At 39.9% G+C, this 15,704-nt stretch overlaps 1 protein-coding gene across 3 annotated transcripts in view; it reads right to left on the bottom strand.

The window, feature by feature from the left end:
- KLF12 (KLF transcription factor 12) overlaps nucleotides 1-15,704 on the bottom strand; it is a 522,975-nt gene that overhangs the window by 74,021 nt on the left and 433,250 nt on the right. The gene's annotated exons all lie outside the window — the stretch shown is intronic.

Raw genomic sequence — 15,704 nt, 5'->3', positions numbered from 1 at the left:
TTTTACCTGGAAGTCTCCTTGGCACTTCAAACTTGACATGCTTAAAACTGAACCTATCACTTTCCATTCATCTTACTCCTTGCTCTGTCCCCTACCCTCTTCCACCATCCCAAGCCAAAACCTTCTTTTCCTTATATGCTCCTTATCAAAACCAGAAACATGTGAGTGGTTTTTAAGTCCTCTCTTCCCCTAATCCACATCAAATTATCACTTAGTCTCCTAGATTCTTCCATTTGCAATCCCTGGCTTAAGATGAAGACACCATTGACTCTTGATGAATGCAGAATCTTCCTCATTGGCTTTCTTGTCCCACTATAAGCTATTTACCCCCAAACCTAGTGTTTTTGTTCAAAGGCACGTCTGATATTGCCATCTTTTTACTTAAAATCATTCAGTGGTTTCCAAAAGTGCTCAGAAAAAAAATACACTTTAGCAAGACATCCATTGTCTGTATTGCTAATTGTAACTGACCCCTCAACATCCATTCCCAATCCTATCCTCTGTTAAAGAACAAAAATTTAGCTGAGTAAATGTGAAGATCTAATTGGCTTTATTAAGTGGCATGTGAATCAGGCAGCATGTCATCTAGCAAATACAAAGGCTGAGGAGTTGCCCAAAATGGAAAGTTTTTATAGGAAGGAGGATGGGCAAGGGAGTTATTGGCAAAAGAAAACAAAGGATTTTTTCAGGCAACTCCTTGAGGAGGAAAAGCAGGGGGTCTTCTCATGCAGATTACCTAGTTTTCTTTTGTGGGGTAGAGAGGACTCCTGTGACAGATTACCTCACTGGTACTGACCAGAACATTTCTGACTGACAGGTTAAGACTACATTTCTGGGGGAGGTTGAAACTGCAAATAGGTTAGGAACTGAGTTCCACTGTGGTGACGTGGCCTAGCATAAGTGACTCCATTTTACACCTGTGATTTTCTTTTTGACACCTTCTGTTACACAGCAAAGTGATTTTAGGAATGGACACTTCAGAGGTAGATCCTGCTTAGTCTACCCCAAAATGATGATCTCATCACCCTTATCAATGATTGATTTGGGATTCCCAGGGCTGAGACAATTGATGCTGGGCATCCTGCTGGTAATATTTATTGATGGAGTGGTGGATATGGTGACTAGGTTGATCCAATCTAAGACTGAAATGAAAAGTTCCATTCCACAATTAGGAGAGTTCTTTCTCTTCCCACGTTGCAGTAAACAAACAAAAAAACATAGTTTCTGGTGCTATCTTAATAGTCTGCTACCTTACTCTTGATTACTCTTGGCTGCTCTCCTAGTAGCCTAAAGTTGATACTATAGAGAACAAAGCAAAATAATGGAAGAAACCAACCAACTCTGAACACTCTTTGACTTATTTTTTTAAGCTGATCTGAAATCATCCTAAACATTAGAAGGCTCTTCATGATCTAGTCCCTAATTACCTTTCCAGTGGCACTTCTCCTTATTTAGTCTTCTTACACTCAAAGTGTCATTTGAGGACCAGCAGCATTGGTATCACCAGAGAACTGGTTAGAAATACAGAACCTCAGGCCCCACCCTAGACCTACTGAATCAGAATCTGCATTTTAATAAGATTCCTAGGTGACCATGTGCATGTTAGAGTTTGAGAAGTATTGGTCTTGACCAGTGGTTCTCAAGGCATGGCTCTCAGACCAGCAGCATGAGCATCAATGATCACCTGTGAACTCATTAAGAATACACATGCTCAGGCCCGCAGACCTATTGAATCAGAAACCCTGGGGGTGGTGTTCCCAGTGATCTGTATTTTAATGGTTTTGTCACTACTCCTCCAACACAATGCATACGATTTCCATTTTAGGTGTTGTGGATACTGTCTGGCTCTAGAGCCCTCTTTGAGAACTGCTGGTCTCTATCACTGTTTCCTAAACTTACTATACACAGAAATCACTCAGAGAACCTTAGAAATGACTGATGTCTGCATGCCACTCCCAGAGAATTTGGACTGAACAGATACGGAGTGGAACCTGGGCACTGGGGCATTTTCAAAGCTCCCCAGGTGATTCTAACTTCCAGCCATTTTGAAACTACTGATCTACACACTAACCATACTGAACTGCTTTTGCTGTTCCTCCCAAACCACAAAGCTCTCTTTTTCAGCACCAAATCACTTGTTTCCCCCCTCTCACCTTCCCTTTCTTTACCTGACGGACTGCTATTTGCCTTTCACAACTCGGTGCGTGTATCACCTCCTGCCAGAGGTTTTCTCTGATGGCCGAGTTTGGAATAAGGGCCTCTGCCATGTACCTATGGTAACCAGACAGTTGTCCCACTGTGTTCCACTTTATTTCTTCTGACCCACCTTCCTCACAGAATTACAGTCTTTTTGAGTGTGGGAAGCCAGCCATATACACCGTTTCCTTCCTTGTGTCTTAACAAGACCTGGCACCAAAAAAAGGGGACTCAGTAAGCATTTGTTGAATAAATGCACTAGGACAGGAATCGTGTCTTCTATTTTCTTGGTGAGTATCATCGCTCCTCAAAAAATACTTCCTGGACTTTTTAATCTTTGCTTCTTAAAGGAACTTGTTTCATTGAAAAGCCCCCAAGTAAAACCAGAAAAATGTTATAAATATAGGAAAATGAGGGGAAAATAAAACTAGGGAAACTTGGATAACGCCATCAATTAATTGCTGTATGACGGCTGCACATTGTGTAAATTGGTGACTTTTCACTTCGGCCAGGATGTGGGTTCTGACTAAGACTGGATTACCTGATGACTATATATAGTATCGGTGTGGTTAAGAGCCTGGGTTGGGGGCAGACAATTCCAGATGTGCCACTTACTCATTGTGTGTCTCTCCTCAGCTCCCTGACTTCATTTAGCCTCAGGGTCCTTACCTCTAAGGAGCACGTAGTAATGTCTGCCTCACAGGGTACATAGGGCTTCCATGACACGATATTTTTCGGGCATGTAGCACAATGCTTGGCAACTAATAAGTGCTCCATGTGTGGAAGTAAGAGCTAATAGAGTATTTCTTTTTTTTTTTTTTTTTAAGATTTTATTTGTTTATTTGAGAGAGAGAGAATGAGAGACAGAGAGCATGAGAGGGAGGAGGGTCAGAGGGAGAAGCAGACTCCCTGCCGAGCAGGGAGCCCGATGCGGGACTCGATCCCGGGACTCCAGGATCATGACCTGAGCTGAAGGCAGTCGCCTAACCAACTGAGCCACCCAGGCGCCCTGAGTATTTCTAAATTCTATTTAGACTTGTGAGTAGAGTTTGGCACCAAACTCTTTGCTGTTTTTTTGGGTGTCTTTGTTGATCAGATTATTCTCAAAATATCAGCTTGGTCTCCTCGGGTTCTTTGCATTTTATGTTTAACTTCTGATTATCCAGGAGCAAAAACAGAAACTGTCTCACACCTCCCCCTCCCCCGTCATTCTCACAAACCTATGCTCTTATAGATATTAGTTTCACTTCTTGCTCCAGGACAATAGGTGCGTGGCAAAGTGATGAAACCCCCCGAAATATGGTCGGAAGGGACAGAAGGATGGGAGGGCTAATTTGTGGATAACTGGCTCACAAGCAACAAATTCTTGATTCTAATTGAAAGTCCCAGGATGTCAACCTCCACAGCAGACACCAACCTGCACAAGAGGAAAGGAGCCGGGCAATTTCCCTGCAGGTTGAGGTGTAGTTCCCAGCTATAAAATAGGGCCCTTTGTGTGCCAAATGCTGAACGAGGATACATTAAGACAAGAAATGTTCATTTATAGGCATCAATAAAGTGAAAGCATAAGCTGTATGAACAGAATTGAGCTGGTCAAGGACAGCTAATTCCTGCAAATACCTTGTTACTCATTGAATGTAAATGATCTACTTCTGCATTTTATCATGTTTACACAGTGATATTTTGTGGCGGCTGCTTCCAGGTTTATGTGTATCTTTAATCTGGGAAAGTCCAGGGCTTATTCACTCCTATGTTGAATAAAAGGTCATTGGTAAAAATCAGGAACTAATCTAAAACAAGAGAGGGATGGCAAGCTTTGGCAAGTGTGTACCAACGTATTTCAAAATATTTTTTAAAAACTCCATTGTCTTGAAACAAGAAATGGCTTCTCACATTGCAAATAAAAGAGCAGATATTTCAAACAAAAAAGCAAGACCCCAAATGGTGCCCTCTACTTTTATTAGAGCCACAGAGAAGTAAGTACCTCGGCATGGATGTGGAGGGTAAAAGGGAGTGAGAAATGAGAAAAGGAGTAGAACCCCAAACTTCAGGTATCATATTTTATTAAACTATCTATCATCCTATGAAGCTGTTAGCATGCATTGATCCCCACTTTACAGATAAAGAACCTGAAGATCAGCAAGCCTGATTTTTTTGCCTAAGACTCCCACAGCTAGTAAGCCTCAGGTTTGCCACCAAGCATGGTCGAATCCTGAGCATTCCTCTCTATTGTGAATATTTTTTTGTTTCTTTGGGGAAAAAATGTTGTGGGCACGTGTGTGTTTTCTTTGTTCATTGTATCACTCAACACCTGCAGTAGAGAGTTCATCAGCACATGGGGTCTAGACAAGAGTTTGAGTTCTAGATCTGTCTACTGTTTGTGCAACCTTTGACAAATTTGTTAAATTTTGTGAATGTCAGTGGCCTTATCTATAAAATAGAATAATATTAGGAGGAAGATTGTTAAGCAGATAAAAATAACAATCATGCAAGTCCCCAAGCAGAGTTCGGCCTCTAATAAATGCCCAAGAAATGTTAACTATTGCTTGTAAGTGAGTTCTGTGCTTAAGGCTTTGGGTAAGGTGCTTATAAAGGATAAAAGTTGAAAAAGACTATTGTCCTTGAGGAAACTGGTCAGAAAATAGAGGGAACTTTTCTTTAGATATAGCTTAGGGGTCTTGTTAATACAGAGAAGAGACATTTGGGAGGACTGGAATTTATATGCTGAGTAAATGTGGGCTTTACATATCTGAAAAAAATCATCACTTTTCATGAAATGTTTACAGCATTAAAATTCATCCCATTGAATTTCAGATCATTAATATTATCACACAGAAATTCTTTTTTAAGGATGGAGACAAAAATTTTGTCTCCCAAATGGCAGACACAGAGTGGTTGAGAAAGTTAAGAAGGACACAGTGAATTTATTTATAAATTCATGAATATTAGTTTACTCTTCATATACAAGAATAAATATATTTATGGGGTAGATAGATAAATAGATAATTTATATAATCTAAAATCTGTTTTGTGAAGCAACATTTCTAATGTCAATATTCCTGGCAAGGCATTAGCAAATTAAAAAAGAATTTTATTAATCCTTTCGCTGCCTTGACCTGCTCTCAACCACACCCTGAGAGATATTCAGTTCTTCTAGAGGAAAGAACAGAAGGTCACAGAAAAAAAAAAGTACTCTATAATTCTCCAAACCTATGCTTTTGAATTTCTAGTCTCTTTCCCATTAGCTTTAAAAAAGAAAAAGAAAAAAAAAAGGCATTTGGTCACAGTCCGCAATTGAATAACAGACTGAGTAGTGAAAATTAGTATCAATATAGGGTTGATTTGCCCAGAACCCTCAAATAAAAGATACACCTTCAATAAAGCAATTTGTAGGAAACTTCTTTTCTGAACATTTTCCATCCAGGTATTACGTGGAATAATCCACTTGGGTATTAGATTGTGTGAATGCTGGTGCACGAATGTGTGTTTTGACAATTCCTCCTACTCAATAGGAAGTACGCAATTGAGTAACATGTCCTTTCCTTTTTAGGCCGAATTTCCCGAGCAAAACCATAAACTAGGTAAAGATTATTTTCCAGGGCTCTTATCTCTCTCTCACAAACCTTTGTACACTTTTCCTTACCCCTTGCCACTTCTGTAACTCCTAAGTACTGCAAGCAACCACAACCAACATCACAGAAAGAGCACAATCACATGAGGACAGTGTTTGTACTATTTTCATTCCTCTCTTAACTCAAACCTGCTCTTCTAAATACATTTAAAGACTCCTTCATACCAAGGTGTGACTGTTGATAAGGCTACCACTTTTGCCCTTCCTGGCATATTTAGTAAGTGGTAAGAAGCCTTAGGCAAATAAATGGAGTCTAATGTGTAATTTCAAACAGTAAGTGTGCAGATATGGAATATATTTCCTGGGGAGGTGGGCTAGCAGGGGTATTTTTAGCTGAGCTGCAGCAAAGCAGCTACTAATCTGTGTGTGGTTAAGACAGGTACTGTCTCGTACTTAGTAGTTATGATCTTCTTTGTTCCAACTTTTAAAGCTCTCACTCACAAAGGAAAATACCACCTTTACCTTCCTGGAGATGGCAGGGAGATGGCCTCAGACTCTGTGTAAGGCCATGATGATGAGGAAAGGATCTCTGCTTTGGATCAGATCAAGAACCTGGGAGCCCTAAGGGCAGGGTGTTCTGAGACCGAGGGATTGAGCCACTGCGTGCTCACTCACTCGAGTTCACAAAACACACAAGTGACCCCTGTTCCTTTGAGGAGGAAACATGGAAGGGTGGAGAATGGCAGGGGCTAATCCTCCTGAAATTTCCCTCCTGTGGAGTAAAGTGGAAATCCCTTCCCTCTATGGAGCTGAGGAGCTAAGAATGACAACAAATCCCTTCCTGAGGGCCAACTTTAGGACAGGCTCTGTCCTGTGCTCTTTGCCTGTGCTGTCCTCTGTACACCTCGCAAGGCGAGGAAGGCAATGTTACTACCCCCCGTGTGAAGATGTGTCTCCTGCAGCAAGCAACTTACAGGCCTCATTCTGCTGGTAAACTGAATAACCAATATCTAAAAAGTTTGTTCTGGCCTTAAAGCAAATGCTCTTTCACTGGGCTAACACTTTAAATATCTTCAACCTTCTGTAACAAAGACTAAGGCTATAGCTCTACCAATGTATTTCATCCAAAGTTTCCTTTTTAACCTCTAACCTTAAAACATTCACAGTTACAACCTTCTACCTAGATCCTTTGGCACCAAGGGAGAAGAATCCACTTCTATGTTTGGAGACAGTTTTTTTTTTTCCTCTCATCATAAAACCAAAAATGCCATGACCACACCATTTATCAACAAGCGACTGAGGCCACTTGCGATGTTCTTTATGCTGACATCAAACATGTCCTATTTGTGAATTGATGTCAACAGGCTGATGACATTATCTTAAATCTAAGGTAGAGGAATCTCTCCTCAATAATACATTCAAAAGAATATGACTAGAAGAAATATGATGGGAGGGAGTCCTTTAGTTGATAAGGAAGTGAAGAGATACAAACACCAGTGCCTCATGAAGTTTATGGAGCAGTTAACCTTGAGACTGGGCTGTATGTAAAGATCAAACTGCAACTTCTGGTTAACAGGTTTATAGAGCTTTACAAATACCTTGGTTTCACTATTTGTGCTTTTATCTACTCCTGGACTTTATTACTGCTTTCTGTCCAGTGATATTCTTTATATACACAGAATGCCAAGAGATTAAACAATGAAAAGAAGTAAAAATGTTTCCTTTGTTATCTTTAATGTCTTAAGGTTTTAATAGGCACACCTTCCACCCGTTAGAAATCCACAGAAAATGCCACCCGTCTCCCCTGCAAGGGTGACAAGAATTTCACAAGTCACAGTCCCCAGATAAAGGCAAAGAAGCCGTCCAAGTAGTAGCTCTCCAGGGTCATGGTGGAAAATAACTAGCCCATGATTAGCATTTCACTGCGCATGCACAAAAGCTAAATAAATACCTCATGCGATGCAGTTGACATATTGGTAAATAAATGTATCACAGTTACACATCATAAAAAAGAGACTATTATTTTGGTTTGATGTGAATAAAGGCAGCCACATCAATGTAGAAGATGAATTTTTAAAAAGGAAATGCAAAAATTTTTAGGCCCCATCTGGGCTGAATGATTCCAATATTACAGAAACCTTCACAAAAGACAGGAAATGACAATTTTAGAATAAAATACATGAATACAGAAAGAAGAAAGAAAACCTCAATTAGTGGTGTGAGGAGGTGGCCTGTTCTCACTTGCCTTGGCTGTGAGGAAGTACTGTGTAAGCTCATGCCTTCTTGCTCCAGAGGCGCCTTCTATCACAGGGGCAAGCTACCCAGCCCTGTGAATGCTACGACTTGAGGGAAATCAACATTTCTGACTAGAAAATTAAGCTTCTCATCTACAATTCTACCCACTCAGCAAAAGCTTTAGTCGACACTTTTTTTTAACTTGAAGAAAACTATTTTCTGATTGCAGTGAATTTTGTATACCAGCTGTCATTCTGAGTTTCAAAATTCTTTATTATATAATGTGTTTTTAAAACCCACTCATAAGCAAATAATCAAATGAAAACAATTTTTTAAAGATTTTATTTTTAAGTCATCTCACACCCAATGTGGGGCTTGAATTCACAACCCTAAGATCAAGAGTCACATGCCCCACCAACTGAGCCAGCCAGGTGCCCGGAAAGCTATTGCTAAATAAAGACTATGTTTCTAATAAAGCTATTTCTAAATAAATTTAGTGCTTTCCACATGTGAATTGTCTTGAAGATTTTCTTGGGAAAGATGCAAAAGTATTAAAGTAACAGATATAAAAAGGCTTTTTTATTGTCATAAGACTGTGTGGATTGAAATTGTGAAAAGAAATCGAATGCTAGCAAGTGGGGGCGCTAGCAGAGAGTCTGAGTTGAAACTTTCAGGTAAATTTGTACCTTGTAATTTTAATAATTTGTGAACTTTTTACAATATTCTCTACCCATGAAGTGCTTTGATATGTTGATAAAAGTCCATTTTCTAATTTTAAAAAATTTCATATATTACCATAACAATATATATAGGGAAGTTCCAGTGAAAGATTATGGAATACATTTGAGAAGTCTACTACTGATGTTAATTTTGATGTGAATATTTTAAATTATTGGTTATTTTACTATGCTCTTTCTTTAAGAAAATCAAATATATTTGTGTGTGTGTGTGTGTACATGTGTGTAAGAGAGTGCATTTAAAATATGACTTAACTTTCAAAAAAATTTACCAGTACATTCTTTTTGGAAATAAAAATATCACTCACTGTCTATTGCCTAAATAATAAAGACCAAATTCCAGAATTTAGCCTTCATGGTCCTCTGTGATCTAGTTCAAAGGTACCCATTCAATTTCCTTGTTTCTATTCTCCTTGTTAAAATCCTATCTATAGGGCGCCTGGGTGGCTCAGATGGTTAAGCGTCTGCCTTCGGCTCAGGTCATGATCCTGGAGTCCCGGGATCGAGTCCCGCATCGGGCTCCCTGCTCCTTGGGAGCCTGCTCCTCCCTCTGCCTCTTTCTCTCTCTCTCTCATGAATAAATAAATAAAATCTTTAAAAAAAATAAAAATAAAAAATAAAATAAAATCCTATCTATAAATTGGATCATTTATGTAGCCATCAAATATATATTGAGTGCCAGGCTACCACGTGCCAGGCTCTATGGATTCAAGACAAATAAAGCACAATTTCTACTCTCAAACAGCTCACAATCTAGCTAAGAAGAAGATATGTAACCAGCTATTTACAACATTCTAAGTGCAATATTCGATGTATGTTCAAGGCACAAGAGGAAATGCTAGTCATTTCCTAGCCGGATAGGTAATAGATTCAGAGATTACATAGGGGAAGTAATGAATACATTAGAATTCACTAAATGGACACACAGAAAACAATGTTCTAGGCTAGGGTGACATGGATGCAGGCATGAAAGTCTGAGATAGGAATGTAGGTCCGTTCCAGTACAGATGTTTGACTGTGGTTAGAACACAGAGTGCAGGGGTTTGCCATCTCCCCAATACCATCCATCTAATCAGTTCTTTGTTCATGGCTCCTTCTGCCATTTCTGCGGGTTAGAGTGAATAATATTGGTTGCTCCTGGGAACCTAATGACTTTGACATGACTTTAGACCAGAGTTTGTCAACCTCAGCACTCCTGACAGTTTGGACCGAAGAATCCTTTGTTATGGGGGACTGTCCTGAGCGTTGTCAGATGTTTAGTAGCATTTTGGGATTCTACCCACTGGGCCAGTAGCACCCCTTGTCCCAGTCATGACAATCAGAAATGTCTCCAGTCATTGACAAATGTCACTTGGCGGTGCAAATCGTGCCCCTCATTGAGAACCACTGTCTTAGATCTATGTGTTCACATGGTCACTTTAATACTGACAAGAGTTATAACCCTACTTGATAGGAATGATTATAAGAAAAAAAAATCCATCATATTCCAAAGTCTTTAGGACTATATGGGTATAATCAGTGTATAAAGACCCAAGTAAATGCAAATCCAATCAAGTAGAATTGCACTGGGAGTGTATGTGTGTATATATGGCTATGTACAGACTTCCCTGAGAATATGGAAAAATTAGATAATAAAAAAAAAATTAGCCTAGGGATGTGACGTACATAATCACCCAGTTAATCACTCTTGCTAAGTTATAGATTTCTTATTCAGCGTTATAAATAGAGCTCCGTATTTATAGCCCAATAGGTTTCCCATCCATGTTAATACTATATCAGTATCTCAAATGAGATCTCTAGTCTAATGCAACTTCAACCGTCTGAGAAGGTGATCCCCAAACTATTTGAAATGTTCTAATTGTTTCCTTTTAACGCCAAGACAGTTTATGATTAAGTATAGAAATATTTGAGAATCATAATCACGGTGTTAATATTTTTGTGTAAGAAATTTGTGCATAGGGCCACCTGGGTGGCTCCATCAGTTAAGCGTCTGCCTTCGGCTCAGGTCATGATCCCAGGGTCCTGGGATCGAGTCCTGCATCACGCTCCCTGCTCAGTGGGGAGCCTGCTTCTCCCTCTACCCTTCCCCCCTGCCCATGATCTCTGTCTCATTCTCTCTCTCTCAAATAAATAAAATCTTAAAAAAAAGAAATTTGTGCATATTTGACACTTGTAATAACTAAGAGAATAACTAATAGAGTATGTCCTGCTAGAAACTAAACTTATGAATCTAATTGGAAATATGGAATTTAAGCAGTGACTTAAATTTTTTTTAATTTCAAGTTGAAATCTTATAAAATTTATATGCAAAATAAGAACATTTAGAGAATTTAAGAATTACCATATCTAAAGTTTAATACATTTATGAAAATATTTAGTTCTTGGGAATGGCTTGCTGTTCATCCACTAAAGTTCTTAAAAGAGAAAGCATATATATTAAATTTACAAATTCAGTTTTTAATGTTCGAAGGGATTTAATTGCCTTGAGCAACTTACAAACAATTGACTAAAACCTGCAAGTCACACTGAACCCATTTTATTCTCCTATGAAGCTCATGACCCTTAGGAGGAGTTGACCCCAACCTGCGGCACAGGGGAACTGGCCTTGTCTAAGGGTTCCCTTGCCAAAGATTGGCTCAGTGCTGTGCTTGTTTCTGAATTGGACCAGTGAAATAGGAAGAGAGGTTTGCTACAGGTTTTCCTTCCTGTTGCTGCTTCTGGGAGCAAGTCCCTCTTTTCCTCTGTTACACTTGTACATGGGTATGAGGCCTGGGACTTTTGCAACCATCTCACGGCCAGCCTGAGGTAGAAGCTGCCAAAAGGAACAAGGATGACAGAAGTTTCAGGGGAACCTCCATACTGTTTTCCAGAGAGAGTTCCTCAAAAAGTTGAAAATAGAGTTACCATATGACCTAGCAATTGCACTACTGGGTATTTACCCCAAAGGTACAAATGCAATGATCCGAAGGGGCACCTGCACCCCGATGTTTATAGCAGCAATGTCCACAATAGCCAAACTATGGAAAGAGCCAAGATGTCCATCGACAGATGAATGGATAAAGAAGATGTGGTATATATACACAATGGAATATTATGCAACATTCAAAAAACCCAAAATCTTGCCATTTGCAACGACATGGATGGAACTAGAGGGTATTATGCCTAGCAAAATAAGTCAATCAGAGAAAGACGTGTATCATATGATCTCAGATATAGGAATTCTTAATCTCAGGAAACAAACTGAGGGTTGCTGGAGTGGTGGGGGGTGGGAGGGATGGGGTGGCTGGGTGATAGACATTGGGGAGGGTATGTGTTATGGTGAGTGTTGTGAATTGGGTAAGACTGATGAATCACAGACCTGTACCTCTGAAATAAATAATACATTATATGTTAAAAAAAAAAAAAAAGAAGATAGTAGGAAGGGAAAAATGAAGGGGGGTAGATCAGAGGGAGAGACGAACCATCAGAGACTATGGACTCTGAGAAACAAACTGAGGGTTCTAGAGGGGAGGGGGGTGGGTGGATGGGTTCGCCTGGTGTTGGGTATTAAAGAGGGCACGTACTGCATGGAGCGCTGGGGTGTTATACGCAAACAATGAATCATGGAACACTATATCAAAAACTAATGATGTAATGTATGGTGATTAACATAACATAATAAAATAAAATAAATTATATACTATAATAAAAACTAAAAAAGAAAAGTTTCAGGGATAAATCAATGCTGAAAAGATTATGGTACCGTGGTCTTCCAGTTATGAGAATCAATTGATTTAAGCCAGTTGAAATACTACCGCCAAACACATCATCCGATACGAGCCACATCCCTCACGAAATAACCTTCCTATCTCCATTCCAAACTGTAACTGGCAGCAGAGTTTTCATGAAGAAGGAGCTACCTTTATTTAGCAAAATATTTGGGTTGGTCCTAGAGCGGAAAAGGTAAGACCCTTCGGTCAGGGAGATGAGAACTAGCCTGAGCAATCAAATAGAAGGAGGCATTAGCCAGGGTTCTCTCGAGAAACAAAACCAGCAGGGTGGGGTGTGTGTGTGTGTATCTGTATCTCTAGCCTCTATATCTCTATCTATAGACAAATTTATTTTAAGGAATTGGCTCACACGATTGCAGAGGCGTGGTAAGTACAAAATATGATGGGGGTGGCCTGGCAGGCTAGGGATTTAGTGACTCAGTTCAAATCCAAGGGTGTCTACGGGCAGAATTCCTTCTTTCTTAGGGACAGGCAGACTTTGTTCTATTAAGCCCCTCATCTACATTACAGAGGGTAATCTGCTTTACTCAAAGTCCATTTTTTTTTTTTTTAAAGGTTTTATTTATTTGACAGAGAGACAGCGAGAGCAGGAACACAAGCAGGGGGGAATGGAAGAGGGAGAAGCAGGCTTCCCGCCGAGCAGGGAGCCCAATGCGGGGCTCGATCCCAGGACCCTGGGATCATGACTTGAGCTGAAGGCAGACTCTTAACGACTGAGCCACCCAGGCGCCCCTCAAAGTCCATTTTTAAATGTTAAATTTATCCAAAAAAACCCCACCTTCACAGAAACAACCCAAATAATGTTTGGCCAAATATCTGAGCACCATAGCCCAGCCAATTTAACATATAAAATTAATCATCACAATGGATACACTGCTCAGTGTGAGAAATGAACACACTGGGATTTGTCCTGGGAGATGTTGTGCAGGACAAAAGGAGAGAGATTGACCAGTCAACCAGAGGCTTTCAAACTTTACTTTTTGCATTGGGCCTCCTCACTCTCATGCCCGTGTATACATAACAAAAACAAAAGCTACTCTTCATCATCTTCTCTGCTCTTTCTTCTATTGCATTCCATTCCATTCCGTTCCATTCCATTCCATCCTATCCTATGTCATCCCATTTCATCCTTTACCTAATTTTGGAAAATGTTCATCTTGACCCATTAAATGAATTTAATTGCCACCAGTGAGACACAAAGCTTCAATATGCAAACAATAAATATACAATTTCCACATGCTTGTGTTTGTGTATGTGTGCACTTGCATAGTAAGTCAAGGAAGAGGCTGACAGGATAGAAAACACAGCAGACCTTAAAATGATCCCCAAGCCAAGATACGGAGTTGATTGTGATAATGCAAGCAGCCCTGCCTCCTTTCCTCCCAGTGCTGCATACACCCTCAAAGTTCACAGACATCTTGGGGGGGGCTTTGGTCTGGATGCAATTAGGGATTGGAGCATCCTTATGCTATATAGCTCTCAGGGAACATGGAGGCCCAGCTGAGTACCTGTGTTACAGAAGCGATTCTGTCTACCTTTAGGCCTCCAGGACACTGTAGCCAGTTTCGGTGTTGCTAATCCATTTATCTTTTCTTTTCTTTCTTTTTTAAGATTTCATTTACTTATTTGACAGAGAGAGAGAGAGAGAGCACAAGCCGGGGGAGCGGGAGAGGGAGAAACAGGAAGCCTGATGCGGGGCTTGATCCCAGGACCCTGGGATCATGAACTGAGCCAAAGGCAGACGCTTAACCCACTGAGTCACCTAGGTGGCCCTCATTTATGTTTTCTATAGAAATTGTGTATTTATCTCCCCTAGTAGGAGGTAACCTACTTTTGGTTAGAGATTATGTCTTAGGTACAAATTTTATGTCATATTAATTAGTATAATACCTGCACAGACTAATAACTCAAATAATGTGCTTTTCCTTATTTTATGCATGTAAAAATTGTTACCAGTAAACATAATAACATTGATGTGTCATGCATGAGTGTCTAAACAAATACACTTTGTGAAATTTCCCAACCTAGTTTAGATATATTGACTATAACTTAAATGTTCATTTAAGATATAGAATACTGTTCTATGTACTACAGAAGAATCAACAATCAATGCCTAAGTCACTGTGTGGATTCATGCGAAACGTATTACAGATCAATAGCTCCAAATCAGCCCAGAGACCCTAGTTCAGCAACAGAACGTACTGGTCACACTAATGTCAGCTTAAAGGGCCCCGAGGATGATCAACCATATTAACCCTTAGGGCCACATCTACCTCCGGACCTGGTCTATGATCAAGCTTAAGAGTTCAGGGGAGTCTGGGGCAACAGCAAGGTCACTCTCGAGATGCTGGAACTGACCTGAATCTTTGGTACAGTCTGAAAGCTCCAAGGGACGTGGATATCACAGTAGCTCATGGCACAGACTTGCAGTGCCTCGCAATCCTCTCCAGGGTGATAGAGTCTAATATATTCACATAAACTGTAGCTATAATAAAAGGGGACATCATGATGGCTATCCATGTGTTTAAGCAATTCTGGGACATGCCTGAGTGAACCTGTTTTTAGCATACCTGCTTGAGTCTAAGGTTGCTGATGTCATTACAGACTCATAAAAGTTTTTCTCTCTCTCTTTCTCTCTCCCTCTCTCTCACACACACACACAGAGGAATTTAACACAGTGAAACTGTAAAAGAAAAAGATTGTGTAAAAATTGTCCTGTACAAGGAAAATGTAATTTATTTCAGAAACAGATAATCACTCAAGTGTATGAGCTGTGTAGGTGTTCATTGGTGAATTTAGACTAAACAGGAAGTGATGTAAATTATACTTATTACACTGCTGGGAGAGAAATATATTAAATCCAGGCAGAACTCAGACAAAGTACAAGGAACTCATTGTGTAGAAGGAAACTGTGCAACTTTGGTGGGAAGACAATGCACTATATGGTATGAAAACCATCAGTGGCCATCTGGGACTAAAATCATTTTTTAGGGAGCATGATTTTGTTCTAGCACTGATATATTTTTTCTTCTTTGATAAAGCCCCAAGGTATTCTACTCCTAAGCACATTGCCATTTCTGTACTTTTAACCATTTCATGCTCTTGTTTTGTAATCGTTATATTGCAGAGAGTAAGAAACAATGAAACCATCAATATTTGGGCTAGAAATCTTAGCTATGATGAAACACCCAAAGT

This window comes from Mirounga angustirostris, unplaced genomic scaffold (assembly GCF_029215605.1).
Source record: "Mirounga angustirostris isolate CCGP_5_RB_7025 unplaced genomic scaffold, mMirAng1.0.hap1 SCAF_3, whole genome shotgun sequence".
Taxonomy (NCBI): domain Eukaryota; kingdom Metazoa; phylum Chordata; class Mammalia; order Carnivora; family Phocidae; genus Mirounga; species Mirounga angustirostris.
The sequence above is the reverse complement of the archived record's forward strand: the minus strand, read 5'-3'. Positions and strand labels throughout refer to the sequence as shown.